General features: G+C 47.1%; 1 pseudogene; it reads right to left on the bottom strand.

Annotated features, from left to right (window-relative positions):
* Window positions 1-235: 235 nt before the first annotated feature.
* Window positions 236-26,014, bottom strand: LOC144115267 (uncharacterized; annotated as a pseudogene).
* Between the last annotated feature and the right edge of the window lie 1,681 nt (window positions 26,015-27,695).

Below are 27,695 nucleotides of genomic sequence, written 5' to 3'. Positions count from 1 at the left end.
GTGTGGCAACAGGTTGATAGCTGGGTGCATGTCATGTGTTAAGATGAGGCGATAAACCTCCCACTGCCTGCACGTACGGTTTACGGACTATCGCGATTTTATGTTATGGGTTTTTTGTGTTTTTTCTGTTATTGTTTTGGTGTCTATATATCTAACCTTTCTAAAATAAAAGTTCAGTTGTTAGAAAAGCGCTCGTGTCGTCTCATGTTTCTTCCTCTTGTCCTGTGTTTCGTGCTGCTTAAAGATGAAAGATGATTTCTAGGAGTTCCTTCAGGCCCTCAGTACGCGCAGGATGATTAAAGTAATAGTAGACATCCCTCACAAGTTCCTCGACATCAGAGAGAAACGACATCAGAGAAAAGCCCTTTGAAAATGCATTGTGCACTTTGTGCAGACTGCATTCCTCAACATCGTCTAGATTTGGGTTAATCTTTTGTTTAAGTTTCGACTTCACACTCTTCATGACGTTTTGGCCGTAGCCCTTCCTTTGGTAGCTCTGTTAGGGCATCCTATACGCAGTCTACAATTATATCTCCAATGTCACTGCCGAGGTTAAAAGAGTTCAAGTATTCAACTACAACCTGTTGCACACTCTCAGAGAAATATATGATCACCACATCTAACTGCTGCATACGCTCCTCTGGTTTTGGTGTTTTATTAATCAATAAAGAAAAAAAACATTTGCACGACACAACTGTGTCATAATTTTCCGTCTGAAGTGAGGCCCCAGACCATCTGAGATGAGAGAGGAAAGCTTTTTCCCTTACACAGGTGAAATTCATTGCCACATTGCTGTCAGGAAACATCTTTCTATAAATGCATGCTGCTGTGTCGCCCCACGAGTAGGGAATGCCCTTTGAAACAACTGACATTGCAAATATGGCTTCAGCTTTGCACACTTGATCCTGCAATGAGGCACGTGGCTTTCCCTGTGCTAAAATCTATTGTAGTCTTGGGTGGTATAGGTACACCGTTTGAATCTCTCTCCTTTGCTGCTGCCTCCAGATGTTTTTTCATGTTTGCATGGCGCTTGACAGCAGCAGCACCATGCTGAGCACAGGAGATTGTAACGTTGCATAGGATGCAAAAAGCAAGTGCGTCCTTGATGCCTGGCTTGCACCAAGGGCTGATCACATGCATCCCCGTTGCAGTCCACTTCATTCAGCACTGAGGTGCTGAATCTTGTGCACCGCTTTGCAAAGAATAAAATTACCAAGAAAAGGTCAAAAGCCAGTAATTTTGTTACTAATACAACCTAACTACAGTCAAGGACTGATTTTCTGGGGGCTCCAGAGGGACCACGAAAAGTGTGTTTGGCGGTCCTGGGCTCTGCCGTGGCAATATGAAATTGAAAATCCGAGACTGCTGCGCGTTTTCACACCGGTCGAGACCCGAAGCAAACTTTTAAGAAGTTCCCCCTCATGTTATATTGGCGCCAATGCGATAGCCATAACTGATGCACAATCTGACGATGCAAATGTGATTCTATCAATGAGACAACATAGGAACAACCTCTCGTAAAATGAATGGCGCAACAGAATACCGGCAACTCCGAGGAGCCACATTAAAAAGACATGCGACACGTGCATTAAAAGAACCATGTCTGGCACCTAAAACACAATTGTATCAGTAAAAAATATGACCCGCTAATTTATGCGAGTCTGTTCAGCCACTTCAACAAAAGCAGTGCAAACGACGACACCGTCGATTTTTCTAGCAGATATGCCCGCTCAGATGGACGGCGTCAGTGCTTGCAACACCTGTCAAATGCTCAACGTCTCCGTCCAACACACTGGTGGCACTGACGTTTTCTGAACAAATCTTCTACTTTAAATGGACTCATCTTTGCTTATCTTGAATGCCTATGCACAGGAGGGGTTGCAGCCTACGGAGACAATCTGACAAAAACAGTCTCTCGGCACGCACACCAACCACGCACGTTCCTCTTTTGTTGCTGCCTCCCTGCGACTGGATTGGATTAGACTGACATCTGATAAAAACTGCTGGTTGCCAATGCTGCTCTTATTTTTCACTAAATCTAGCCTGACTTCAATCTTTTACGGCTAGTCTGGGCATCTTGGCATAGGTTGGCGCAATTTTAGCAATTTTTGCCTTTTTGGTGCACCTTGGCACACAAATTCCCAGTTGTATCAAAATGGCCCAATTAGCACAGCTCTTGCACCCCTGCAAATCGTGAAATATACAAATTTCATTGATAAATGTTTGGTTCATATGCTCAAAATTATGGACAGTTCAATGGCCCCACTTTTTTTCTGCTGCTTAATACATTGCCAGATAAGAAACTTTTCGCTAATGCCATTCATAATTTTACCAAATTCTGATCACACGATATATGCTCACTGACCAAGCACAGGAGAACAGCAGCTTTTCTGCAGTGCACTGCTGCTAGGGCGGGGAGGCTGAGAAAACGATGGTGATTTCAGAGGCCTCGGCTACATTTGCACTTGCTGTTGTTGCACCGTATATGCTGCAAAGGCTTGCACTAAGGTTAATGCAAATGTGAATAAATCCACAAACAGTAATAAAAACTCTTCAGATGTTGCACTACCAAATGAAGGTTTGCCAAATGTGTCACCGAACTCCTCTAGATTCGTCAAGTCATTTTCCAAAATCTGCAGTTTTAGGCCATATTGTCCCAGATAATATATTTTTTGTTGAACTATTTAAAAACATATAATTGCAGTTGTACTGCTCTTGATGAATTTGTTTTGCATACATTTATCACCTAGAAAAAAATTTCAATACTGTGCAATGGTAGAAACACAAATGTGGCACTGGAAGATAACAAGAAATTTGGAGAAGACCCAAATTAACTAGAATAATGCAGCTGCTTTGCATTTACTATACCCCCGACACAGTAGTAGTTTTCATGCCGCAATGCTTCAAGCAATTCAAGCTATGTGGAAAAGAACACAGTTCACACCATGGGTGTAGCATTAGACAGGACATCAAAGAACCTTTCAAGAGCCATTAGCCTTTTAAAGCCAACATCAACCACGACAAAAATGTGCCTAAATCTTTGTTCTTTTCTCTTCTCAATGCCAACATGGAATATATACAGCTACTGTCACTGTCAAACAAAAGTTGCAGTGCGATTACAATTACACTCAGTAATGCGAAATTCAGTTCAGCTATGGAGAAATAGGCTCGCACTAGACATCAGACAAACAAATGCCATATATAGTTTACAGAACCGTTTTTTTTACACAGATCACTTATCTATACCCATCCTTGTGTATACCATTACTTTCTCGCCTCGCCCATAAAAGTGATAAATGACAGCTTGTGCTCCGCAAAGTGACACACCATTCTCATCAAATGATATGCCAAGAGTTCGCATTGGCTGCTTCAAACTTCCAAATCCTCGCAGTGACAATGCATAGTAGCCTCCGCACTGGCCGTGTACACTTCTCGGTCGTCACAGCATCGATATCTAGCTTAGGCAGCACGCATCACTACCATTGAACACCAGCTCAGGTGGTGCGTTTAGCAGCTGCAGCCAGTTTTCTGCAGAAACATGTACTGCCTCCCCCTCTTCTCTCTAACTGCACCTTCTTTCAGTCAGCACGATCAACACTGTTCCTGTCACTCTCACCTTACCCTTGTTTCACTTTCCCCCTCACACTTTAAAACTCCCACATCGCTACCAACTCCCAACCAAAGATTGGGTGCCTAAGAACTGCACTGTTAAAAAAACCACCACCTTCTCCACGTCAAGTCTTGAGATCCAACTAACACATATAGCTCTGCACACCGTGGCATTTACTGCTAAACATTTACGAGGGAAACCACACTGCAGTGAGCAGGTAGCTGCCGATAACATTTAATCATATGACTACTTTGATTCCAGATAGGTCTGGTAGTCACAAAAGCTTTTCAGAGCAAATGAAGGCACGTTTGTGGCAATGCGTACAAACTGCACTTCACAAATACCTTGAAGTGTGTTGCAGCAACAAAAAAGTGTGAGATGCTGGCAGAGTAACTGTTGCTGTGAGCATAAAGTGAAAATACAGTACATGCTCAGCAATAAGCTTCAATAAAATACATTTGATATTCCAGTTGTCATTGAGTTCATTCCTTAATTCTTCATCCTTCATCTTTTTGACTGGTTTTCCTCTAATAAAAGCACATATCTAAGTCACAACATCTGCAATTTTACAATTATAAACAACAGTGAAAGAAGTTCCGCCTATGACAGCTTTCCGTTTTATTTGAAGATGGCAGCTATAAAGGCTTTGGACAATGAAACTGAGACAAGAACCAATAATTAATATCAAAAAAATTGAAGGTGGTCTCTCGAGTCGCCATGTCATGCAGTTACACAGGGCACAGTAAATAAAAACTACCACATGCGTGTTAAAATTTTTGAACTAAAAGCACACATTTGGTGATAAATTTTTGTTTTCCAAATGATAGCGCGAAGATGCTAAATACAAGGGTACACGTTTGCATTTTTATGTCATGAGAAACTCTCCACTGTCTATGCAGTAAACCGTCAACTCGAACATCTGAACGAAGTGCTGAAAAAATCAGCACAAGACTGGCAGTCAAGTCAAATGTCATTTGGCAAGACGGCATTTCAAATTCTGGTGTAGGCTGGGTATAATATGCTGATTTTATGTGAGGTTACAAGAAAGAGCTGCTCTAGGTGTCAGAGCTTTTGCATTGCTGAGATAGTTTACTCATACCCCAATGTCTACACATTCACTTGCATCAACGTTCAGAGGACAGGAACAAAGATTTCAATCAAGTTTAGAGTTCACTCAATACCAGGCTACACTGCAAAAAAGACTACTGATGTTCCTTTATAAGTAATGCTTTCACGAGTATGTACGTGCTCAGCATAAATGTCATGTTAGGAAATATGTATGCATAAGAAATGAATACAGCGACAAAGGAATTGCAGGGTAGTACATCCACAGTGAACAAGCAAGGCAGAACACTTGAGAAAACAGAAAGCTAGAGCACAAGCTCTAGGAAGATCGAGGAAAACATACACAAAGCATACAATGAGGATTCATTCCTTCTCCAAGCACAGGTTGCAAGGAAGATGAGGGGAAAAGAAGTTTAAAGGGACCAGAAAGGGGCTCTCAATAAAGTTGCAATATGTCTGGGATGTTAAAAGATGCCCTGCTTGATAATTATCCTCTAGCAAGAATAATTTTATTGCGTTTTGTGAAAGCTGAGTTATATGCAGAGAAAATTTGATTTTCCGTGTCTTCGCGCCTTTCCCTCTCCTCTAGCACGCCAAAATGGTGGCACTCCTCTACCGGCCCCACCCACTCGGCCCTTCCCCTTCCACCACTGGCTGCAAAGCACGGAGTAACCACGGCTGTGGTAGTGCGAGACGTCTGAAAGAATTTGGCGCTGTGGACATATGATAAACTCCGGCTGCTGACGTGACTTGCACAGTGTGACGTCGTGTGCCAGGTATCGCGCGAAAAAGCCCGGCACTGCGCGTCGTCGCGAGGTGCGAAAGTGGGATTTTTAGAAAATTTAAATTTCCCGCTTGCTTTTGAGGTCTCGTATGCGGCTTGGATGCTTGGTGGCCTGTACTCTACATAGTGAAAATATTTTAAAGCCAAGCTCAAACACAGCTTTCTGTGGTCTTTTAACTTGCACTGAGATCCAAAAAGTAACTGCAAAGTTTTGAGTTTGCTATTTCCTGCAGGCTCACATGTACTGCGTGCACCGCAGTGGTGGAATCTGCCTCACATGCTGGGGGTGCAGGGTTTGGTCCCCAGTACTGCCAGGTACCAGCCGGTGATACAATGAATACAAGCTTTCCTCTTAGGAAATAGGTGTTTGACTCTCCCTCGCATAATCAATAGTACCCTGTGTAATGGCACTCTTTGGCCTAAACTGCCCTTAGGCCATAAAAATTCATCATCATAAGCAGCAGCACATACTGAAATTTTCGAGGTGCAGCCCATGTACACATTGTGTGAAAATTAATTATATTTTTAAGTAAAAGCAACACTCTAATCCTTCCAGTTGAACTAGTTGCAGGATCACCAAACGCACTTCTCCTCCATGTCAAATTTCCTGCCTGTCGCATGCTTGTCATGTTCCAGAGCAAACTCTACGACTTTCAATTTGAAGACAGAAGTGGCGCTATTAGGATGCTTGCCGATTGTGCTAATTCCAATGCTTGGCAGCAGTTCATGCAAAAAAACACACAAAAGCCACAACACATGCGCACTTGACAGCCACAGAAAAAGCTGGTGCTGATAATACTGATGCTGACAAGAATAGCAGAAGTCTGCGAAGGACAAACAACTTGACAATGATGAAGACCCGCTGCCTAGTGTGCAATCTGTGCGTGGCATCTGGAAGTTCCTTTGCACGTGTGTTTTGAAGGCTATTCTTGCGTGGGTCATGATAAGGTTGGCTGCCGTCCTTACAAGAACCTTCTTTACTATTTTCTTTGGGACAACACGGTGCAGCCCTTGCATGCATTTATAACATATCTTTATCCAATCACCCATCACTGAAGGCCTCATGATGAGATGATACTCTTGACATGACAGGAAAGATTTTGATGAATCTGATTTCGCACAGACCTCAAACAATAAGATCACTGGATACACTGTTTTAAAGGATATGAGCATCAAGCTGTCCGTCTTCGTATGATGGCAACGGATGCATGGAAGGTTGTTCCTCCACCCATCTGCACCACTTGTCCTCTCAGTACTGGTCTTGATGCCTACAAAAGCAAACAAAGGAAAGCTACTTCTGTAGAATGAAAACTCCAAAGCCATAAATAGCACCGTTTACATGTTTTGCATATTCAACAGTAATAATATGGTGCCCGATTCAGCATGTGGAGCGAAGATTATTTAGTGCAACGGAAGGACATACTGAGGCTCTTTTTTGTGATACATGATGCTGCTGTAAACACGAAATAAATTTTGGCCCAGCCTGAAACCATGGCAGCAAAGTCTCCTTGCAAAAAAAACCAGGTAGTGTGCTGTTCTTGCAACTTTCCAGTGTGAGCCACCAGCTGGTGGTGCCTCCTCCACAGACTTCTAAAAGCCACCAGAGCATATCATGCAGTTCCACATGTAACTCAGTCTCCTTGTTTATAGTTGCACATGGAATCAGAAGGTTTCCAAAGAAAACATAGCTCTAGTATAAGTGCACTCTGCAAAAATCAAGTGCTCCTTTTCTCTGGAATTGAGACAACAAGGAAACGTATATGCCTAGGAGAGAAGTGAAGGGTGCATTCTACGGTATCATGCTGACAGCATTCACGCCCGGTACAGCACAACATAGGTGTGGGTAAGTCTGTTTTGTTTATACCTGCCAGTGAGTGCACCCGTAGAACTACACTTTAGAACGAAGATGTGGACGCCTCTCACTGAAGGAGGCCTCCATACAAATGGCAAGTAGATGCAAGGCTATAATAGGGTAGAAGTTCGGTCTGTTGTAGGCCCGAGACATGTGCCAGCCGCAGCGAGCCTCGCGCGAGCACGCAGCCAACCTAACCGGCCTAGCCACTGCATGTGACTACTGCCTACAACATGGTACAGATAATGGAGATACACTGCAAGGGTTACACAGCGCAGGAGGACCACAACACAAGACAGTCCGTGTCCGTCTTTTGTGTCCTGCTCCGCCTGCACAGAATAACCTGTACTACGTCAAGGTGACTCACCACAGCAGAACGACAATGGGCCTCATGCAATGGCCTTTTCAAGCCATACGTGCTATCCTATCTGGCAGATACCACAGCAAAAGGTGGCTGTAGTGATCTGACACCACATATACCACCAATGCATTCACTTTTGCACATAACACCGATTAAATATTTGTCCTGGTGCGGGGTTTGAACCCCGGACCATTATGAATTTTTCTTTAGCTGTGAAGTTTATGAGAAAACTGTATAGCTTTCACAGCCATTGAATGCGCTGGGGTGGATGCCAATGAATTACTCCATAATTATAGTTCACGTGCTTCTGCTTTGATGTGCATTCTCTGGCCACCATTACTCATGCCAGTAGGCAGGAATTGACGATTAGGTAAAAGACATTATTGGAAACATTTGTGCACAATCATGGTAGTATACCGCATATGATTGTGCACAAATATGGGAAAAGAAAAAATGTATATATATCAGCAGACCAAAAAATACCCTCCTTATGATGGGGCTAGCAACAGGAAGATTCCACAGATCAGAAACCGTGGCCATACAGAGAAGCTCGCTAACTTGCGAAGGAAGATCACGGCGAGATAAAATATTGTAAATTGCGAGGATTATAACTTCCCGAAGCGCCACATAGGCTATGCGGGAAGCCATAAAGGTGGGCGCCAATTAATTTAGACCACCTGGGGTTCCTTAACATACACTGACACCGCACACCATCATGGCCGCCTTTTGAATTTCGCCTACACCGAAACGCGGCCGCCGTGACCACGAATGAACCCAGGGCCCTCAGCCTAGCCGACTGCCCTATCCACCGTGGTGGTTGCTTGATGAGATCATACAATTTTTAAACTACGGCCCCACAAGCGTCCTCAACAGCGATTTTGAATGCACTAATATGACATCAGCTCCCAAAAGCAAGAGCGCCAGCTTGATATCATTCATAAAACAGAGAAAATAGCTGACATGTATAGCTGACAGCACAATGGTCTTGAATGTTCCAACGCTGCCCTGTCACACTAAGGGATATTTTTAAGCAGGCATACGGTTCCAGAGACAATGCTAGTGCTGGAGCAAAGCAGCATACAATTTGCCATAGAAGTGCACTGGAGCTAATTAAGTGAATATTTCAGTTTGCTTGTTCCGTAGCACACCCCTCCAGTGCTCTATAGGCAGGCGTGCTGACGACTGTGCACATGCCTTATCAGCATGAAGACAAGCAAGTGCTATTACAAAATCATGAGGATAAAGCATGTGAAACGGCAATAGATGTCGTATACAGAAGCAGACAGTGTGTTGGCAAACGCACACCAAAATGAGAGGATTAAGTGGGCACAATAATTAACAAACGCAACTGCATGCAAAATTGAAGGCGCATGTAAATAAAAAACTGCACTAGGACTTCAAGATTTCGTAACAGTCACGAGACGAGCCAATAAACGAACCACAGTGTAAGAATAGAGAGGTGTACCAACAGCGCCACTTGTCCTGTGCTCCGAACGTTGCGCGAAGTTTCGCAGTTTCACTGCCTGTTGACAGATCGTGGCACAACAGGGGGCCAACAGTTTTGGCTCATGACACCGTCGGAGGAGGATGCTTTTTTTCAAAGCTCCAGTGACTACGTCCAAAGCTAAGTGCTTTTTTGGTATTTGCGCTTGTACATGCTGTCGGGCGGTAGTTTTAAACCGAGTTAAGGGTAGGAAGGCTAGCTGAAGTCTGTGTGCCGAAGGTTTCTGTGTAGGAATTTTGGCAGGCTTTTACGTTGCATAGTCGTCCGGAAGATGGGTCGGCAAGCTAGGAAAGTCAAGGTGGATAGCGACGGGGAGTTAGTGCAGTGCCAGGAGTGCAACTGTTGGTGCTATTTAGACGAGATCAAATTCAGGAGCTTAGCCGAGGCAGATGGGGCTAGCTTCGCGTGCAAGATATGTAAGCGTTTTGAGAAGGCCGTTCAGACGTTGAAAGGGGAACGGGCAGCTAGGATTAAGGAACTCAAAGGGGACCTGAAGGTGGAATGAGGGGAGCGGATTAAGCTAGAAACTCAAGTCGCAGAGTCGCTTAAGAGGGAGGAGGCTAATGCTGACCTGTTGGAGCGAATTGTGGGTGAGTTGAAGGAGGAGCGGGAAAAGTGGGCCCAGCTACAAGAGCGGGTAGAAGTGCTCAGGTCGCGGCCGACAGGGCACCCCGGTTCGGAGCAGTGTCAAGTGGGGGACGAGGCTCGTCAATCCTACAGTGCTGTGGCGCAGCAGGCTCTGAGTGGGGAAGAGAGAGAGGTAAAAACTCGCAACAGTAGCACGGTGGTGGGAGAGGCAGGTAGTGCGATCCGGAGGGCAACAGTCGCAGTTAGGAAGCGAATGGTTAGAGCGCAGGAGGGTTCTGGTAGTCAGTGACTCGAACGTAGCGAGGGTTGAGGGAGGCGTTTTGACAGCAGTGAAGGCGGACAGGCAGGTGCAGGTGGAGGCCCAGTCAGGGAAGTGCATGGTAGATGCAATGGCCAAAGCCCAGGCCGTGGTGGGCGGCAGCATAGATGGCGAACACCTTGTCGTTATCAATGCTGGTCTCAACGATGTGCTGAAGGGGAGGAGCCAGAATCTCGAGAAACAGTTAGAAGTGAGGATGCATAGGCTTAGAGACCCCTCTGAGAGTGTGCATGTGACCATATGCACAATCCCAGAGGTCAGAGGCAGGCTAGTGAAACGGAAAGCAGGATCGTTGAGGTTAACCGTGTAATTAGGTTAATGAGTCGACGACTAAGATACAGGGTAATGGAAGTTAACAGGGAAGTGTACGAGGTCAGGCCCCACCCTTTTGCATAGGATGACATTCACTACGGTGGTGCCACTGGCAAGAGGGTGGGTAGTAGGATAGGTCGCCAGGCAACAGCTTTTTTGGGGGGACCCCAAGCTCTGAGGGAACCAGTGCAAAGAAGGAAGAACCAAGATCAAAGGGACGATGGAACCACAGGAGAAGAAATAGACACAAGCGCCAGGGCCAAGTTGATTCAGATATATGTTTCATTAACATGCAAGGTGGCAGGAATAGACTGAAATTGGAGGAAATAGAAGAACAGTTAAGGCAAGAGGAATTAATGGTATATGGTTTAGTGGAAACGCATCTTAGAGACAGGGAGCAATCACCCTGTAGCCCAGACTACGCATGGGAATCGCAATAGAACAGAGGGCAGCAGAAAGGGGGGTGGAATTGGGGCATTCATTCATAAAAGTAAGAATTTTGAAAGGGTTAAACTGGGATGCAAGGAACATTTATGGCTAACAGGAAAAGTGGCAGGGGAGCAAACACTCCTTGGCTTTGTATACCTGTGGACAGGAGCTAATAATGCCAAAGAGGAAAACAGGAAAATGTGATAATGTATTGCAAGTGACATTGATGAGCTAGGAGGACAGGGTGAGATAATTATATTAGGTGACATGAATGCACACATAGAAGACCTGGATGGGTACACAGATTCGACAGGAAGCATGCTGCAGGACATGCGTGACAGGCATGAATTAGTTTTATGCAACAGTACCGAGAAGTGTGAAGGGCTCATAACATGAGAGGCAGGGAGTCTGCACTTGACAGATTATGCCCTAATGTCACAGATGATGTATAATAGATTAGGGGTAATGAGCATAGATGAACATGGTTCCAGAAGTCTAGGTAGTGACCACAAGCGTATCAATTTGAGTTTCAGAAGAGAAACCAATGTAGGACTGAAGCGAGATGAACAATCAGAGGGGAATTTTTACTCAGAAAAGGAATTGGAGGCAGTAGCCAAACAAATTGAGAAAGTAATTTTTGAGGATAGTGAAACAGAATGGACTTATACCAAATTAACTCGATTACTGGAGCTAGAGCTAGCTCAGGTGCGAGGAAAGCTATAAGGGAAAAGACGCAAACCCAAGAGTTGGTGGGATGAGGAGGTCAAGAGGGCGATAGAGGAACGTCAGGAAGCGTCCACGGAACACAGATATTCCAAGAAGAGGGGGGAACCAGAAGTTGAAGTAGACAGAAAATGGGATACCTTCATAAAGTGTAGAAGGGAAGCATCCTATTTGATTAATGAGAAAATTAGAAGAAAGGGTGCCCAATGGATGTCAAAAGTAAATAAAAAGGATAGAAAAGCAGCTCAAAAATTCTGGAAACATATAAATGCAATGAGTAATAAGACTAGGCTAGAACAAAGGTTTATCGTTACAGATCAGGATATTCGACTAGAAGGAGATGAAGCGATAAAACACAGAGGAACAAGGATGACAGAAAAATTTAAAGAAAAAATTTGCACATAATTTATCGAAGGAGGATAGACCGGTCACTGCAACAGCTTCACTTGAGCAAAGAGAGTGGGAAATGGCAGAGAAGAAGGTTCCTAGTGGCACATCAACAGGACCAGATGGTATTCCGATTATGTTACTAAAGAAGCGAGGACCAAAATCCAAGCAAACATTAATACAGGTAGTGAATAAAATCATAGTGGATAAGAAAGTCCCCGATGAATGGCAATTAAGTAGAATGTACATGGTATATAAGGGAAAGGGGAACAAAGCTGACGTCAGTAATTACTGTCCCATAACAGTGACATCTGTGGTTTACAGGGTGGTGATGCAGATTATAAAGGACAGATTGCAGTCTTGGGTGGAGAACGAGGGGGTGCTAGGGGAGCTACAAAGTGGGTTCCGGAAACAAAGGGGGTTGGAGGACAATTTGTTTTCATTGACGCAGGGTATAGAGATTGCTCAGAAGGAACACAGGCCCCTACGGATAGCATTTCTGGGTTAAGGGAGCCTACGACGACGTTATTCAAGAGTATCTGTGGGACATACTGGGCACATTGGATGTGGAAGATGGAGTAATTAATCTTTTAAAAGATATATATATAAAGGTACCAGAGTGCTTATAAATTGGGAAAAAAATGTATCAGGGCCTGTAGAGATACAACAGGGGTTTAGGCAAGGATGTCCTCTGTCTCCTTTGTTGTTCATGTTGTACCTGCAAGGGTTGGAGATCAAGCTAGAGAGGAGCGGACTAGGCTTCAACCTTTCTTTTTTCAAGCTAGGAGAATGGATTAAACAGTCATTACTGGGGCTAATATACGCCGATGATATCGCGCGCAACCTGTGCACCTTTCGTATTGTGTAAATCGTTAATGTATATTACCTCTCCCTCTATCTCATCTTCCTGTCCCCTTACCTCTTTTATTTCATTTCTCCATTCTGCCTGCTATCCTTTATTTCCGCTTCCCAGCTCAGGTGCTTCTGTATCGGTGGCAGATGCCAGAGCTAGCAACAATCTTATCCTTCCTTTTTATTATTTTAATAAACCACTACAACAACATCTTTAACGGTGCTCTAGTTGACATCGCACAGCACACGGGCGCCTAAGTGTTTCGCCTCCGTCGAAACGCAGCCGCCGCGGTCGGGTTCGAACCCGGGTCCCGGACTCCGGATCAGTAGCCGAGCGCCCTAACCACTGATCTACCGCGGCGGGGTGGAAAGGAAATGGCGCAGTATCTGTCTCACATCTCGGCGGACACCTAGATATATGCGAGACAGACGTCATTTCCTTGTTTGACGTCTAGCTACATTCAAGACTAGCGGCCCCACTGACTGCTCGAAAAGCTGGCGTAGCGAAGCTTTTCACTTCAAAAACACCAGTGGCAGCGCAATTTCAGTTAGGTCAAATGTTTATGGAAATACCTGAGAGATTCCTCTAAACGTTTCACCAACACGTGCACTGTTCCCTCTTCGAGGTGTTAATCAATTCGCTGCTTGCCGTCTCAGTTAGCTCAGCTGGTAGAGCGACTGCTCCGGTGAAGCGGTGGTACCGGGTTCGAACCCCGAAGCAGGACGCATTTTTCTTAAACTACGAAGTTTCTGAGGAAACCATATTGTTTTCCTTTGTAGCCGTATGGCTGCGCTTTGGTGGATGCCATAGCTATTACTCTCTTAGTGAATATTTCAGTTAAAACCCATACCCAACCAACGGAGCGCAAATCAGTACGGAAATTCACCACGCTACACCGCCGAACGGAACCTTTACAACACGAAACAAATGTCCTGCATGCATGAGCGTATGTACATACATCCCTATGCAAAATCAAACAAAAAAAGATGATCGCGGTGCATGGTATCAGAAACGCTAAAGAAAAATGACGCCGCGTCGAGAACCGAGTGTCCTTGATCTCGAACGAAGCTGGACGACGCAGAAATCTGGGGAAAAAAAGTGGCACAGAAAATTAACCTCTTATGACGGTAAGCTAACCGCGGGACACCACGCGATACCACGCGCACCTGTGGATCTAACAAAATAAGTAAAGCCAAGGTATAAACTATAGCTTACAACACAACACGCAATTAAGAGGCCACAAATACGTTTTCAAAACAGAGGCGCATCGCAGCTAAGTACGCTTTTAGTTAAGACCATGCACACTCAAGCCCCACACCATTTTTTTCTTTTTAATGGTGTTTCATAGATTCCGCCTAGCTACTCCGAATTCGCATCACACACAAAAAAAGCAAAAACCATTTTAATTCAAGTGATGCCACAATGTCCTGCTTCAAGGCTGTTCGGCGTTAACATTCAAACCAAAGCAAGGGAGACCAACGCGGTGGTGCGGCCGAAAGCGCTTATAGCACCGTACGTGTTGAAAACAGAAACCATCGTTAACCGTCAGTCGAGTTGACGCCGGTATTATTTCCAGAAAATCGTAACAGATAGAGCCAAACCAACGAAGCAAGGAAACAACACAAAAAGAAACAAACAGTGCGAGCACACAGTTCGTTCCAAAGTGCACGCTCCTCCACCACAACGAAAACACACTGCCATCAAATCCACAAAAGCTGGTTGCGCTCAAACGGGTTTCAAAAACAAACGCTACATATTTAACGACAAAGACTTGTGCACTAGCAACATAAGAGCAATGTATGAAGTGTCAACCAGATTTTCCATTTTCCAGAACGCAGGGGTAGCGCCAGCCGTCACTACTTCCTATGCAGTGCCCCGGCTCCAATCGTAACAGCGGACTCTCGGAGCCAAACAATGGAGACAAAGCAACTCACCTTACACACCCAACGTCCAGCGCGGCCAGAGTAAAACAGAGTCCTAACAGTGCTACCTTGTCACGTCTCGAAAATTCCAAGTCTTCCTTGCTTTGTGAAGCGCGCCGTCCTCAACAGTTCCGACCGCTGTCATTGTTCTGCGCTCCACACCTCGCCATGGCAACGAATCCCGTTCGCTGCGCAGCCGACGCCATCTTTTCTTTCTTCCGAGCCCTCGCAGTACAATCCGCGTTCTGTTGCATTCGAACGCTGTACAGTGCTAACGGCAGCAACACGTCAGTAAATGGTTATAAGTCGTTATGTCGCCTTCTGCTCGTCGCGACGCATCAGAACTACGCAGTGATCTAACCAGACGCGTGTAACGCAGTAGCTGCTCGGTTCACGCCGTCGGTACAGTTCGTGCCGCCCGAACGCGGCGGCGCCATGCGCTCCAACAACCAGCCGGCGGCTACGAGCGCCATTAGTGGCCGTTTCGCACCAATGGTAGTGACTCCGTGTAGTGACGTCGCACATAGCAACGGTCCCTGGCAACGGTGCAGCGGAGAGAAAATAGTTGCGTCATCGTCCGACGGCTGTGTTCATGACCTTGGGAGTCCCGATAGCTCCAGCCAGCAACGTCGGCGAGTTCGCGGCGAGAAGCGCGAAGGGTCTTGCGCGTTGCGCAGGAGCGCGAAAATGAAAAAAAAAATTGGCAGTGGCTTAGCTCCGCTATGCCAGGATATACGTAGCGGGAGGTATACGTTTCCCTGGCTGAGCTTGTTGTTCCGGTAATGCCAAACGCAAAGTGTCATACATTGGATTCCTCACTGGTGCCAACTTCGTCCTTTTGGTGCCAGAGTCTGTCGCACACACCAGAAATGTGTCCAAACGGATTGTTCACAAAGTCTGCTTCAAATATGTCCGGGTCGCAGACGCACTTTCGGAAACTCGAATGGTGTGATCAGTCACACGACGTACGGGCCTTCACATCCGCTTCGGTTGGTTCCGGTTGACTGTCGCCTTCCATAGGCTCCATCTCAGTGGCTATGCGGCGTCTTTATGGCGCTCGGCTGCTCGCCCGAAAGACGCTGGTTCGATCCCGGGTTCGAATTTCGATGGAGGCGAAATTCTAAAGGGCCGTGTACTGTGCGACGTCAGTGCACGTTACTCTCGGCAGTCTGGCGTCTCCGTTTGGCAAGGCGTGCCTCTCTGTGTTCGGGCGTCTCCGCCGCTCTCTTCGCCTTCTGACGCTCATTCTCTGTTTGTAGAGAAATGTGTTTGTAGAGGAATGTGTCCAAACGGATTGCTCACAAAGTCTGCTTCAGATATGACCGGGTCGCTGATGCACTTTCGGAAACTCGAATGGTATGATCAGTCACACGACGTATAAGCCTTCACATCCTCTTCTGTTGGTTCCCGTTGACTGACGCCTTCCAAGGCTCCATCTCGGCGGCTATGCGGCGTCTATTACTCTCGGCAGTCTGGCGTCTCCGTTTGGCAAGGCGTTCCTCTCTCTGTTCGGGCGTCTCCGCTGCTCTCTTCGCCTTCTGACGCTCATTCTCTGTTTGTAGAGTAGCCAACTGCCATTCGACGACCTCGGGATCGGAAGAGTTTTATTGCTATCTTGTCCATACCGCCGTTTAGCAGCGGCTGGACTCTCCTTCTGTGCATCCATATCAAGCGTTGCGATACAGCCGCCGATTACATCTCCGCCTTTTATACGCAATGCTGCGCATGCGACGCGACGACGCGCGGTTCGGGTGATAGAGCGCCGCACGAGGCGGTGGTGACGAACGCGGCGCAGCTGTGGGGTCTCTCTGGGTCCGGATTACATAACTGTCACAAATTCTGTCAAAAGTTATTCACAGTGACGTCAACCTGTCGAAACAAAGAGACGTCACCGCTTGACGCAACGAGGAATCAGCCAATTACAGCAGGGCTGCGCCCCGAGAGCATTTATTTGCATGGCGAGGGCCCGTCTGCTAATTTTTGGTAAAAAGGAACAAGAAATAAGCAGCGATCAAAATAACTAATATTTTATTTTGCCAGAACATTGTGTTTTAAGTTCGAAAGTAGTGAGCAAAACAAAAAGCATTTGAAGTTGTGCTATTAAATTTGATGTTGGGTAACTTTAGATGCCGCGGGGATGCGCTGACGGCGGTAAAACGTCATGCCGCTTTGCACAAAAGCAGGCGATTCCACGACGTGTTATTAATTGTTTGTTACGCGGCGTCTGAAATCACTTAGATGGTAGTCTGGGCACGTTGGTGATTCATGATGGAAATGTACAGCGCAAATAAAGACGAGGACACAAGGAAGACACATGGAACACACGAGCGCTGAACTCTCGTGTGTTCCATGTGTCTTCCCTGTGTCCTCATCTTTATTTGCGCTGTACATTTCCGTCTGAAATCAAGCTAAATATGTGGTTGACCTAAGTGCGCACAAAAATTTGAACGAATGCAGTGAAGGCTACGTGCCTGCCGAGCGAACTTGCAAGAAACACTTGCTACGAAATCGACGAAGACAACTTCTTGAAGTCTGTGTTGTTCGGCTCTTTCGATCGATGACGAAAATGCCAAAAGGTGAGGTGTTGCAGTGTGTGATGTGTGGTTGTCTGTTTCTTTTCCCTTGGGAAACAGGAGACGACCACGAAGTGCGATTTTCTTGGGAAAATAAAGTGCTTTGCCAGCATAAGCGTGCTTTATTTATATAGTTTAGTTTAGTTTATGGACTTTTAACGTCCCAAAGCGACTCAGGCTACGGGAGACGCCGTAGTGAAGGGCTCCGGGAATTTCGACCACCTGGGGTTCTTTAACGTGCACTGACATCGCACAGTACACGGGCCTCTATAGAGTTTCGCCTCCACCGAAATTAGACCGCCGCGGCCGGGATCAAGCCCGCGTCTTTCGGGCCAGCAGCCGAGCGCCATAACCACTCAGCCACCACGGCGGCCCCTTTATTTATATAGAGCTGTGGCACAGAGGTGACAGGTGAGGTGACGGCGACGAAGCGCGCAGCGCACCCACTGCTCCTATGGTAACTGCGCCATGGTAACGGCGCATGCGCAAAACTGGCCTCTTCCATGTACCGGAATTCAGGATATTACTGCAAAACAGATATTCGAGTTTAACTGAGGAAGGCGATCTTGATGTTCATACAATGAAAGATAATCTGACAGCCATCATTAGGGAGTGCGCAGTAGAAGTAGGTGGTAGGACAGTTCGACAGTATACCGGAAAGCTATCTCTGGTGAAGAAAGATTTGATTAAGAAACGCCAAAGCATAAGGGCGTCGAACCCTACCGACAGAATAGAACTAACAGAGCTATCGAAGTTAATAAATAAGCGCAAGGTAGCCGACATAAGGAAGTTTAATATGGAAAGAGTCGAGCATGCTCTAAAGAACGGATGTAGCCTAAAAGCGGTGAAGAGGAAAGTAGGCATAGGTAAAAACCAGATGTATGCGCTAGGAGACAAGCAGGGCAATGTCATTAGCAATATGGTTAAGGTAGTTAAAGTAGCCGAAGAGTTCTGCACAAATCTGTACAGTAGCCAATGTAACCATAGCGTTAATGAGAGAAACAGTAGCGCTGAGCAATGTTTCATCCCGCCAGTAACGAAAGATGAAGTAAAGAAAGCCTTAGGGGGGGGGGGGGGGGGTAATGCAAAGGGGAAAAGCAGCTGGGGAGGATCAGGTAACAGCAGATATGTTGAAGGATGGAGGGGATCGAGATCATTCTAGAAAAACTAACCACCCTGTATACGCAACGCCTTCTGACCTCGACTGTACCAGAAGCTTGGAAGAATGCCAACATTATCTTAATTCATAAGAAAGGAGACGCCAAGGACTTGAAAAATGATAGACCGATGAGCTTTCTATCTGTTGCTTACAATGTATTTACTAATTAAGGTAATCGCTAATAGAGTTAGGGCAACCTTAGACTTTAATCAACCAAATGATCAGGCAGACTTTCGTAAAGGATATTCCATAATAGATCATATTCACACTATGAATCAGGTGATAGAAAAATGCGTAGAATATAACCAACCTCTATATATAGCCTTCATTGATTACGAGAAAGCATTCGACTCAGTGGAATCCTCAGCAGACATACAGACATTGCGTAAACAGGGTGTAGAAAAGCCTTATGTCAAAATACTAGAAAATATATATAGCAAGCTGCACAACTACCATAGTCCTCCATAAAGTCAGCAATAAAATTCCAATAAGAAAGGGCATCAGGCAAGGAGACACGATCTCGCCAATGCTGTTCACCGCTTGTTTATAGGAGGTATTCCGAGGCCTGAATTGGGAACAGTTGGGAATAAGAGTAAATGGAGACTACCTAAATAATCTGCGATTCGCTGATGACATTGCCTTGATGAGTCACTCAGGAGGTGAACTGCAAATCATGATCAATGAGCTAGACAGGCAGAGAGAATGCTGGGTCTAAAAATTAGCATGCAGAAAACCAAAGTAATGTTCAACATTCTAGCAAGGGAACAGCAGTTAACAATTTGGCAGTGAGCGCCTGGAAGTGGTAAAGGAATACGTCTACTTAGGGCAGATAGTGACAGCTGATCCGGATCATGAGAGGGAAATAACTAGAAGGATAAGATTGGGGTGGAGCGCATAAGGCAGGTTCTCTCAGATCATGAATGGCAGTTTACCAATTTCACTCAAGATAAAAGTGTACAACAGCTGCATCTTACCGGTACTCACCTACGGGACAGAAACGTAGAGGCTAACAAAAAGAGTTCAGCTTAAATTAAGGACAACGCAGCAAGCCATGAAAAAAAAATATGCAACGTGTAACGTTAAGAGACCGGAAGCGGGCAGAGTGAGTGGGGGAACAAACGAGGGTTAATGACATCCTAGACGAAGTCAAGAGGAAGAAATGGGCTTGGCCAGGGTGTGTAATGCGAAGGCAAGATAACCGCTGGTCCTTAAGGGTAACAGAGTGGATTCCAAGCTAGAGAAAGTAAGCGTTGCAGGGGACGGCAGAAGGTTGGGTGGGCGGATGAGATTAAGAAGTTTACAGGCAAAGGGTGCATGACTCTGGCAAAAGACAGGGTTAATTGGAGAGACATGGGACAGGCCTTTGCCCTGCAGTGGGTGTAATAAGGCTGATGATTATGATATACCGGAAAGCAAGCGGCGCAGCCACTGCTCCTCTCCGGTTGCCATAGTAACAACGGCGCATGCGCACAACTTTCCTCTCGCATGTACCGCGAAATGCTCGACTGGGAGCCTAGTATAGCTCCCGCTGCAAAATGGAAGTGAGGTCAACCTCCCACGGTGGCTCAGTGGGTTTCGATGGAGGCGAAACGCAAAAGACGTCCGTGTGCTGTGGAATATAAATGCACGCGTTCAAGATTCCCTGATAGTCGGCACTACGGCACCTCTTTATTCCTCTCTTCTTTCGCTCCCTCCTTTATGCATGCCTTACAGCGCGGTTCGGGTAAATGAAAATTGGGTTTTGAGCAAAGGAATTGGCGGACACCTGAACCGCGCCGTAAGGGAAGGGATAAAGGAGGGACTGAAAGAAGAAAGGTGGCCGTAGTGGAGGGCTCCGGAATAATTTCGACCACCTGGGGACCCTTAACGCGCACTGACAGCACACGGGCGCCTTTGCGTTTCCCCTCCATCAAAACGCCGCGTTTTGATGGAGGGGAAACGCAAAGGCGCCATTAAAGATAACCCGCCGCGGGGGCTCAGTGGTTAAGGCGCTCGGCTACTGATCCGGAGTTCCCGGGTTCGAACCCGACCGTGGCGGCCGCGTTTAGATGGAGGCGAAGCGCAAAAGGCGCCCGTGTGCTGTGCGATATCATTGCATGTTAATCCCCAGGTGGTCGAAATTATTCCGGAGCCCTCCACTACGGCACCTCTTTCTTCTTTCACTCCCCCTTTATCCCTTCCCTTACGGCGTGGCTCAGGTGACCGCCGATAGGTGAGACAGATACTGCGCCATTTCCTTTCCCCAAAAACCAATTTTCAGTTTTCCGCTGAAGATCCTTAGGCGGTCGAAATTATTCTGGAGCCCTCCACTATGGCACCTCTTCCTCTCTTCTTTCGCTCCCTCTTTCATGCCTTACGGCGCGGTTCGGGTCCCCCCCCCCCCCCCACCACCACTCGATATATATGAGACAGTTACTGCGCCATTTCCTTTCCTCAGAACGAATTTTTCATGAACCTGATGAAGGCTGGCGAGAGGCGCATTTCCTTCGACTCTGTGCACGCGCACGTATCTGCCGTCGGGCTCATCATGAGCGTTTTCGAAACGGAGTCTGAATCATCATTGTCTCAATAATCCTGCCGGCTTTACCGTCTCGCCAGCCGCCAGGTGTCTCGTGTTACCGTTGAGCGAGACGCCGAAGCGACTGCTCGTCATGTACCCGGGTTCGAACCCGACCTCGGCGGCCGCGTTTCGGTGGAGGCGAATCGCAAAAAGCGCCCATGTGCTGTGCGATCTCAGTGCACAATAAAGATCCCCAGGTAGTCGAAATTACCCCGGAGACCTCCACTACAGCGCATCTTTCTTCCTTTCTCCTTCTACTGCTGTCTGATAGAAAGCAAAGTGAACGGGCCTGCCTACTGGCTCAAGCCGAGCCACGCTCGCTACCGCTGGCTGCAATAATAATAATATTTTTGTGGGAAAGGAAATGGCGCAGTATCTAGCTGTATCATATGTCGTTGGACGCCTGAACCGCACCGTAAGGGAAAGGATAAAGGAGCGAGTGAAAGAAAGGAAGAAAGAGGTGCCATAGTGGAGGGCTCGGGAATAATTTCGACCACTTGGGGATCCTTAACGTGCACTGACATCGCACAGCACACGGGCGCCTTAGCGTTTTGAGAGAGCTGAAAGTAGGAGAGCTAATTAAAGGATAGGAGAGGAAAGATAAAGAAAAGGCGAGCGCTAATATGCCCCGGGCCGATCCCGTAGGCAGTGCAATACCGGGCTGACCCGTGCCAGAGTGCTTCAAGCCAAACACTCCGATTTCCTGTCTCCTTTCACTTCCTCCTTTATCCATTTCCTTACGGCCTAGCCGACCTCAACCCAGGCGAACGGGCGTACAATTATGTTAAAGCCTTCCTAGAAAATAGAACGGTGGAAATCACCGTTGGACCACTGAAATCCACCCCAATCAGGCTCGGAAACAGAGGGACACCACAAGGAGCAGTCTTGTCGCCCTTCCTCTTTATTCTGGCTTTAATCAAGCTTCCAGACAGGCTCAACGCAATTATTCCATACATCCATCACACTCTGTATGCAGACGACATAACTATCTGGACGGTGGTGGTGGTGGTGAAAAACATTTATAAGCAATTAAATTTTTACAGAAAGGTGATTGGGGTAGGACCCTATTGGCCCTTTCCCCTCACAGTACTAGGTGGAGCCCCTATTCCGGGGCCCCATTGGCAAGCAACGCCGCCCGCGTCCGTTGAACCAAGGCCTTTTGGCTCTTCAGGTCTTGACAGCCGAGCAGGGCCGCCTCCCAGTCCTCTCTGGTGGGGTTGGGGGGGATAGATGGGTTAGATTGACACGCCCAAACCATGTGGAAGTTGTCAGACACCTCCCCACAGAACTGGCACGTGCCATCAAAGGATGTAGTGAAGTGTTTAAGCACCGCCGGGCACAGTACAGTGTTAGTGAGAATTTTGATGAGGAGGCGCTCGTCAGCGCGATCCAGACCCTTACAAGGGGCCGGGTAGCGCCGGTGCTCCTCCTTGTAGTAATCGGTGATTTGTTTGAATGTAATGGCCAGATTGTCTGATTGGGAGTACCCTTCCAAGTACAGGGAGATAGCCCGGGGAGAGAGTGCGCGGGCGGCCTGATCGGCCTGTTCGTTTCCCTGGAGGCCCTGGTGACCGGGGGCCCAAATCAGGTTGCGTGGAGTTGGATCTTCAGATCGACAGCGATATTCCAGTATGCGCCAGGCAAGCGGGGGAGCCCAGCCCAACTCGTAGTTCCGACAGGCCCCTCGCGAGTCGGTGATGATGTGTTTTGACTTGGGATTCGTGAGAGCCAGAGCAATGGCAATCTCCTCCGCGTGTGTTGCGCTGTAGGCTTTGAAAGTGAGCCCGTTAACTGTGTTTGTGTTGTGTACGAGTGCGGCCGTGTACCACCCCCCGTGGTGTGGGCCGGCAACGTCTACGTAATACACATGTTCTTGGTTACCATAGTATCGCGCCAACGCTTCCGCGCGCGCCTGGCGACGACCGCTATGGTCTTCACTGGACATGTTGCGGGGAAGGGGTCGGACCCGGAGGGCACGTCTCCAGGGTTCTGGCACTCTCTCCCTTTCCTCAATGTGGTAGTCGTGTTTGATGTGTAGCCGGTCCAAGAGGCGGCGACCGGACATGGTCTGTGCAAGACGCGTGTATTGGTTGCATAAGTGGGCCTCTCGAAGCTCCCGAAATGTGTTCACCACGCCCAAGGTCAGAAGCCTCTGGTTGGACGTGGTGAACGGAAGATCGAGAGCCCGCTTGATGACTTTCCGCAGGATGACCTCCAGTTGGGCATCATCATGTTTGCGCAGGTGCAAGTAGGGAGTTGAGTAGAGGATTCTACTCGTTACGAAAGCATGGGCAAGCCGCAATGCATCCTTGCTTCGTAATCCGGCCCGCTTGTTTGAGACCCGGCGGACCATTCGGCCCACCTGGTCTCCCACCGTGCGAAGTTTGGCTATGGTGGTGTCGACTCTGCGTTGGTGGTGTATGAAGAGGCCAAGGACGCGGATCTCCTTGGCCTCCCGGAACCGCGGCTCCGATGGACAAATTGGAGAAGCTCTCCAAGCAGCGGCTGAAACGGTTGAGTTGGAGGCAAGGAGAGCCGGCCTCGAGTGTTCTCAACCAAAATCAGAACTCCTGATCGTACGGCGGAGCAAGAAACCTGAAGACAGGATCCCCATCAACATTACGATCCAAGGCAAAAACATAGATGAAGTGGAGAACATACGGGTCTTAGGACTCCACATCTCCAACACCTCCCGCAACACTGTAGCACTGGGGAGACTCGAAAGCTCAGTACACCGGGTGGCGCGCATGATCAGGCGCATCGCCAACAAGAGACGAGGCATGAAGGAGCACGACCTATACAAACTCCTTCAAGCATTCGTCATCAGCAAAATTACATATGCCTTCCCATATCTCCATCTCAAGAAAGGAGAACAAAAGATCGATACCCTAATACGGCATGCATACAAAACGGCGCTGGGCCTTCCTAAATTCACAGCCAAAGAGAAACTCCTCGCCCTGGGAGTACACAATACCTTTTCTGAACTTAAGGACGCCCACCTAACAACACAGACGGCTCGACTCTCCAGCACTGCAGCGGGCAGAATCATCCTGGACAGACTTGGAATCGAAGGGGAGCCTATGGCGGACCATCCAGGCCCCGTTCCTAGCCATATCCGAAAAAAGATAAAAATATTACCTCTACCCAAGAACATGAACCCGCAAACCCAACAGGGTCGGCGGGAAGCAAGAGCCAGAGCTCTGCATCGACGCCTGCAGAGTCTTCCAGACGTCATCTACGTCGATGCAGCCAACTACCAAGACAGCGAATCTGTGGGGTATCTCATCCTCAGGACCCGGACCCGGCCACTCCACTCATGGCCGCTACAGTATTTACCAAGAACGCGGAAACCGCGGAAGAAGCTGCAATTGCAGATGCTATCGCCCTTACAGACGCTACAACCATCGTTAGCGATTCCAAATATGTCATTGCGAACTTTGCCAAAGGCCGCATCTCACTCACGGCCAGAAATATCCTGGAAAATGTTAGACACATCCCCCCTCCGAGACATTGACCTGGTATGGCTCCCGGCGCACGCCGGAAACCCCGGAAACGAGGCCGCCAACGCACAAGCTCGAGTTAAAGCCGGCCGAGCAGTAGACGGTCCGAACTCGGAGGCAACCGGTGAAGCGCTAACCTCCTATCACGACCACACCACCCATTTTAGACTCGCACGTAGGCAGTTCCCGCCGCCGCACCCCTCCCTGTCAAGGGAGCAGCAGGTGGCGTGGAGAAGACTACAAACCGACTCTTTCCCCAACCCAAATGTGTACTCGCACATATTTATTACAACCTCCAGCCCTAACTGCCGCTTCTGCGGTGCAAAAGCTACTTTAGACCACATAATCTGGGACTGTAAAGCACATCCCCCACCCCCAGATCTCATGGCTGCTCCCTCACCTGACACGTGGCTTTCAATAAAGGTCAGCGACGACCGAGGCACTCAAGTCAAGGCTGTCAAATGGGCCTGTGCGGTACGAGACCTACATGGTCTGGACCTCACTTACTGACCACGAATATACACTTTCTTTCAATAAAGTTTTTACTCACTCACTCACTCACTCCTTACGGCGCGGTTAGGGGGTCCACCTGAGATATGTGACACAGTTACTGCATCATTTCCTTTCCTCAAAAACTAATTTTCATGACAAGCTTGCGCGGGTAGGCTTTCCTTCCCGCGTGGCGCTCGAACGTTCAGTTCGTAAGTGGCTTCTTTTCGTTTTTTGAGGAAAGTAAAATGACGAAGTAACTCTTTCACTTCTCCATGACCACCTCAACCGTGCCGTGTGGGAAGCGATGGAGGGAGCGAAAGAAGAAAGAGAGGAATAGGTGCCATAGTGGGGGCGCTCCGGAATAATTTCGGCCGCCTGGGGATTATGAACCAGCACTGACAACGAACAACTTGCAACGCTGCAAGGAACAACACTGCAACTTGCACCGTCGCGCTTGCTGACTGGCTCGCGCGGGCGCCGCAACCACCGTCGACATATCGAACTGCTGGAGCAATGGGGTCGTCGCGCCATACCAGCAGCTGATTTCATTCACTCAAGCCAGGATTGAGAGCAGCACAATAGTGGCGCGCGAATGCGCTAGTCACGTGATTTTTTTCGCGGTCTTTCTTTGGATCTCGGAAAAAAAGCTACACGCGAGGCTTTCTTATCGCAAATAAATGGAATGGGTTTTATGAAGGTGCTCTCCAGCTTTGCTATTCATATTTGCTGTCTAAACTCAATATTTATGCATTTAAGAAAAATTTCTTAATTGCTAAATAATTAATTGCAAAGCAAAAAATTGCCTATAATACGCAAGCCAGTTGATAGGTGTATGTAAGTGGATTCCCTAGCCTACCTCAAATATTTTATCTTTTAAGCCTTTGCTAAAGTTAGCCTGGAGGCCCTGCATATACTTGGCCAGAAGCTCACACCGTACCCCCATAACTTTGTCAGCTTTCCGCCACCAGGCTTCAGCCTTCTCGTAGATTTCAGCCTCCTGCTCACCGAGTGGCACGTCCATTTGGGACGGACCGCACATGCACCTAGTGTGGGCTTGACATGTGTGGCTACAACGGGAATAACTCCTTGCCCACTCAGCAAATGTGTAATGCTAGGCTACAAGAATTAAGGAGGCCTAAAATACATATCTGCCATGCATACGTATCCTGGACAATCACTAAGGCCAAGTAAATCTGTCATTCTTCAGACATCTTGATGCAGTCAAAGAGAGATTTTATCTGTTCTGGTATGTCTCCCTCGAGATATATTACAACACAGTGTGCTACCTGGGTTACGGCTGTGGCCACGGCACTTGCTTTCTCCAGGTAGACAAGTGCTGGCGCTGTCAGAGCTAGTTGTATGTCTCACTATTGATCTGGATCTTCCATGTTCATCTGCTGGTTCATAGAAGTCAGGGCCTATGTGAATATGTTATTCACGTGGGCCATGCGGTCAGCACTCTAACAGGATGGAAAGGGTGGCAGTACAGCTAACATTTAAGCTTCTTCACTTTGAGAGGATGGTTCAGGAAAAATTAGGAGAACCGAAGACTGCTTGAGTTGTTATTGGTTAACCATAGTGAAACAACACAAAATAGATGACACAAGAACAGACAAGGCATATGATATAACAACTCGGCTCTTTCTCGGCTCCTTCTCGGCTTTTGGGTTGTGCTCCATTTCGCACTGTTTCTGTATATGTCCAGGAAAAGTCTGGTGGCTCCACCTTTTGTACTAATTGATACCTTCTCTAAAAACACATCCAGGAATTTGATTAACTGTTCTCAGTGCCTGCGCCCAGAATAAACTTACACACAATCAATCACATCCTTTATTAAATAGTTATACTTCTGGCTGCTGGATGAAGTTTTGGATGATGAGGGATATCTGCATGAAAAATACAAGTGTTATTAGATTTTCACTGAAACCATGCAACATTTCATGCTTGCTGGCCAACACCCTACAGTGCAATAGTCTTCAGTACAGAAAAGGTGTCCAAAATATTCAGCTAAAAACCTAAACATAATCCCAAAAAATTATGCAGAAAGGATCAATTGCGGAACATATAGGTTCAATGATTTTTGTGGAAAGTAAGCATACAGGTGCATATCAGACCGAAGTTATCACTATTCTGTATAATCTGTGTTCTGTACACTTAGAAAGCTTCAAAGTTCGTTTATTGTGCTTCTGACATTGCATGAGTACTGCCTTGAAGCAAGGAAAAAGGTGATAACAAAGATCAAACTAGGTCTCTATAGTGGAGATCCAATTAACAAGGCTTTACTGTACTCGGACAAGAAACCTTTAAATATATTCTGCAACAATTTCCCCATGGAGGACTTGTTATATCAAATGTGTGGAGCCATTCTTGCTTCAGAAACCTTGCATTATTTTGGCAAGCAAGTGCGTACAGTTATTAAAGTTTCTAGGCCACTTTATGAATGGAATAGGCTTGGCCAGCTTGGAAATTCATTGTAACACAGTAAGCACAGCGTGGGAAGAACACAGAACGTCCTATCTCGTTTTCGTCTTGCATTCTTCCCGCACTATGCCTACTGTGTTACACTTGATGAATGACTGTACAGATCCTGAACCACACTATAATGCTCCTACAGTAAAGAGGCTTTAGCAAGGTCTTCTTTTTGTTGCCTAATTTCTTGATCCCCAAAAATCACTACACGCTACATTATGGCTAAGATATTG

Source organism: Amblyomma americanum, chromosome 1 (genome assembly GCF_052857255.1).
Source record: "Amblyomma americanum isolate KBUSLIRL-KWMA chromosome 1, ASM5285725v1, whole genome shotgun sequence".
Classification (NCBI taxonomy): domain Eukaryota; kingdom Metazoa; phylum Arthropoda; class Arachnida; order Ixodida; family Ixodidae; genus Amblyomma; species Amblyomma americanum.
This window is presented reverse-complemented; position numbering and strand designations above follow the sequence as displayed.